We start from the raw sequence: 4,990 nt of genomic DNA, 5'->3' as shown, positions 1-4,990 counted from the left end.
GTTCAATGTAGGGGAAACCCTTCATACCAATTGTCACTATCCAGCTCTCCTATTCCCCGGGGAGTTTGTCCCCATTTCCCCTTTACTCCTCACTTTAAAAATCGGCGTTGTGCAAAATTTGCTAGGTAGGAGGCCTAATGAATACCCTTTACTTTGGCCTTTTGGCAATGATCAAAGTGTAGTATCTGCTCCGGCATATACTGCAATCAAAGACCATATGTGGGGGAAGCCCCACATATAAGACCTTGGACAATGTAGGGGAAACCCTTCATACCAATTGTCACAATCCAGCTCTCCTACGCCCCGGGGAGTTGGTCCCCATTTCCTCTTCACTCCTAATTTTAAAAATCGGCCTTGTGTCTAATTTGCACGGTGGGGGAGCAAACAAATACCGTTTTCTTAGCCTTTTGGCCAAGATCAAAGTGTAGTATCTGTTCCGGCAGATACTGCAAGCAAACATATGTGGGGGCAACCCCAGATATAAGACCTTGGTCAATATAGGGGCAACCCTTCATACCAATTGTCACTATCCAGCTCTCCTACTCCCCGGGGAGTTGGACCCAATTTCTCCTTCACTCCTCACATTAAAAATCGGCCTTCTGCTTAATTTGCTCGGTGGGGGAGCAAATAAATACCAACCCCACATATAAGACCTTGGTCAATGTACGGGAAACCCTTCATGCCAATTGTCACTATCCAGCTCCCCTACTCCCCGTTGAGCTGGTCCCCATTTCCCCTTCACTCTTCACATTAAAAATCGGCCTCGTGCCTTTTTTTGCTCGGTGGGGGTGGGGGAAATAAATACCCTTTTCTTGGCCTTTTTGCTAAAATCAAAGTGTAGTATCTGTTCTTACTACATAGTGTAATTATTGTGATATAAAGTGGGGATCACTTTTCTGTATTAATTTTATGTAATCCATAAACCAGTCAGTCTCAAAGTCAATCAAGTCATTCTCCAGATCATTCAAGTTCTTTTTGAAGGATCCTGGTGATTTTTTAAGCATTCAACTCATTCTAAAGGTCATTCAGTTAATCCTGAAGTTCATTAAAGTCATTTTAAGTCATTTACTTTTTATTTATTTCAGTCATTTCAGCCCATTTTTCGGTCATTTTAGTTTATCTTTAAGAATTTCATGTCAATCCTACATTCACGCATTCATTCATTACACGAGAAGACTATATATATATATATATATATATATATATATATATATATATATATATATATATATATATATTGTTTTTAAAATATAATTATCATTAGAAGAAAATAGAGATCTTTTTATAAAATGTATTTTGAGGAAATACTTATCTTACGAAAAAGCGTATTAACATAATATCCCGAGTTTGTTTTTGTTTTTTTCTAATTTGCTTTTTATTTATAATACAAAGTCAAAATGCAGAATTATGCAGCTCTTCTTGCGGAACTAACTTAATTGTTTGCTCTAACTCAACTCGAAATGAAACATTTAAAAAAAAAATTAAATCACCTTTGAAGAAAGCGTCAGATGCTTACCAATATATATATATACATATGTATATATATATATATATATATATATATATATATATATATATATATATATATATATATATATATATATATATATATGAAACCACTTTACAATTGACAAGTAAATATGTGAGTCTAACCTGATTTTAATCGAATGAATAAACTCAGTGATTGGTAAGCATCTGACGCTTTCTTCAATGGTGATTTAATTTTGAAAAAATCTTTCATTTCGAATCGAATCTTTAGTTGAGTTAGGGCAAACAATTACGTTAGTTTCGCCAGAAGAGCTGCATAATTCTCGTCGGGATATTATGTTAATACGCTTTTTCGTAAGACAAGTGTTCCCTCCAAATAAATTTTATGAAAAATCTCTATTTTCTTCTTAAGTTCATTCACTGTATACATTAATTAATATCTCACATTTTTTTCATTTTACTTTATTTCTTTTTTTCATTGTATGTTCACAGTAGGGTATCCTAGCAAGTTAGTTTTTAACTTGTTTGTGTTTTTATACTTTCTGACAACCATTTGTAGAAACATTAGATAAAAATGAGTAAATATAATCATTTAAAAAGTTAAAGAATTAGAGCAACGTGTACAGAAAGTTGCGTTATTGATCAGAAGTTGTCAGTGATATGTAATGATAATCAACTATATAGTTACTAGCAGTGAAAGCCGACCTTGTCCAGGATTGAATAATTAACGAATTTTTCACCTTCCAGTGTTTATTGTCGTCCAAATCGATGAAATCGACCATTATTAAATCAAATTCATAAATTGCCTACCTTAGTTGGGTCACATCGTAGTGCACCGGGGGAGTCTTAACATGCCTTCCCCAGTGATTTAGTATACAATACATTGTAGTCTACATCGCACTGTAGAGAATCTACTGTAGATTTCATAAACTTACTTTTACATATAACGGCTTGAATTAAAGGTGAAATTGGAAAGATCAAGTATCATTGTGAATTTGTGCTCTAAAATAAAATATTCATTTCGAACACACCCCTATCATATCAAAGAACCTATTGTTGATTTTATATGCCGGGACTTTCTGATTGTGCCGTAATAAAACTTATTAAATAGCTTTGTGGCGTTAAGTTGTATAAGGCGTAAACTTTAATCAGAATCGCCTGTTCTTTCGTTAATCGAATTTTTCGATTATCCATACTTATCAAAGGCATTCCGTTACAACACCCACACAAAAACACTGCTATATACATAAAATATATTTGTGTGAAATGTCCACAAAATCTGTCCAGCTGTTTAGGAGTCAATATGGAACAAACTCACACACAGACAACTTCCCCTTCATACAATAGCAGATAGATAGATAGATATTTTTAGCTCATCTATAAACTCTTTATTATCGAATCAATTTAGCACAAATGGTTTAGAATTTCATTTTTTCCTTGGAGTAATTTACATTTTTTTCTCTTCGTTTATGTAAAAACCCGTACTGTCATTTGGACGTAAAAGACTACTATTATTGGTGTTAAAATTTTTTGATCAATATGGAGGGTAGGGCTCCCAGAAATTGGGCGATCTTATTTATAACTACACGTTAGAATAACCAACCAATGAGAAGCCTTCGACCTCAGTATAAACATGTCGAATGTTGGATTATAGTCCTTTCGCTATCAGTCTCTGTCTTGACATGACTGAACCACTGCTAATCGGGACTACATTGATTCTTCGCCGACTGGATATACTGCCGCCATCTTTGTTTTACAGAATCACTCAACACTCGAGATCGTGACTGCATTGATTCTTCGCCGACTGGATTTACTATCGTCATCTTTGTTCTACAGAATGCTCAACACTTAACATATGATCATGTTTGTTCACATTACATTAAAACTTTTGTAAGTTAGTACAGTCAGGGGAGCATGTAACAAGGAGGGAATTCCAAAGTATTGTCATCTGACGAAAGAAAGTACTGGAGTAGAAGTACTAGAATAAAACGTATTGATAATAGAAATAGCTGCAATTTTGTTACTTGTCGGTTTAGTCAAGGTTATGTAAGTAATAAGAAAATAAGTTATGCTTCTTCTATAGAGCGCATTACGTTAAACTCATTGAAAGACAGACACAGCGATGCATCATTGCGAAAATCACGTAAGAGTTTCCTTGATAGTGTGAGGTCTGAAAGTTTGGACACTTTTTTAGATAATGTTTAAAGGAAGGAGGCTAGTCGATGAACCTGCCCTGGTGTTGCGAAAATATTTAATGCATGCGCGAATCGTGGCTTTGAAGAGATATACGACACTTTCGGGTAGGAGTAAATTATTTGCACGGTACAGTGATCCCATATTCTTTGCAGCAGCTTTGGCTATACCCTCAATGTCTTTGTTCAAATTCATGTTCCCAGTGAATGTTAAGCCAAGGAGTTTGAATCATGGGCTTTCAAGAGTGTTATCGTGTAACAGAACACGAGTGCGCGTATGGCAGTTGTATGAAAATGACCGAGATGTGTGCGAAGTGATATCGCGACAAAGGAGAATAAAAAGATTATAAAAATAAGAACGTGTAAACATACCGATGATCACGATTCACGATCGAAACACGTGGGTGATGTTACAGCTGGGACCAGAAGTCAGGCATCTTGTGACTGGGTGAGCTGGAGATTTTAGTCTTACTGGAAGTTTAAATCAATAAATATTTATTATTTTATTATTAATACAAGCAGGGAGATATGTTTTATAAAAACAAAATCAAATAAAATAGATAATTAAATGAATCGGTTTTGCCATCGAAAAATGGCTTAAATTTTCCGAATTCCGATACCGATTTCGATACCCCAAAAGCTCCTATTTTTCCGATTCCCGATTCCGATTCATCGTCCCAACACTAATATATATATATATATATATATATATATATATATATATATATATATATATATATATATATATATAAATAATATCAAAAGTCATCGTTTGCCCCTGACGAGGATGGCGAAAGACGTCTAGGGTCCCCAAAAATTATTTTTTTCTGTCATATGTAAATTTTGTACCCCAAATAAACTCTTATATATATATATATATATATATATATATATATATATATATATATATATATATATATATATATATATATATATACTAGCGTGAAACTTGTGGACCGATTTTGTTGAATTTTTTACCCAGATTTGTTTTTCTAAGGTGCAGAGAATAAACTATTATGTTATCTGTTTGATGCATATAGACTTATATGGATTCGAATTTAATGCCAAAATTAGCACAAAGTTAGCCATATTCAACCATCAGTTTGGCATAAAGCACTCATTCTAGGTGAACGGATTATACATTTTGCCTATTTTTAACTGACTAAAAAGTCTAGTTGATATTTATTCTTTAATTATATAAGTTTGTATTATTACTACTACATTGTATTAATCTATACTTATTAAGTCTTATATTTTATTCGAATATGCATTTGAATTTCCACTAGACATTATCCCCGAGTGTTTAAGGT

General features: G+C 33.7%; 1 pseudogene; it reads left to right on the top strand.

Moving 5' to 3' along the window:
* Window positions 1-803: 803 nt before the first annotated feature.
* Window positions 804-920, top strand: LOC145286757 (U2 spliceosomal RNA; annotated as a pseudogene).
* The last annotated feature ends 4,070 nt before the right edge of the window (window positions 921-4,990 follow it).

This window comes from Euprymna scolopes, chromosome 10 (assembly GCF_053919585.1).
Source record: "Euprymna scolopes isolate OS-2025 chromosome 10, ASM5391958v1, whole genome shotgun sequence".
NCBI lineage: Eukaryota > Metazoa > Mollusca > Cephalopoda > Sepiida > Sepiolidae > Euprymna > Euprymna scolopes.
The sequence above is the reverse complement of the archived record's forward strand: the minus strand, read 5'-3'. Positions and strand labels throughout refer to the sequence as shown.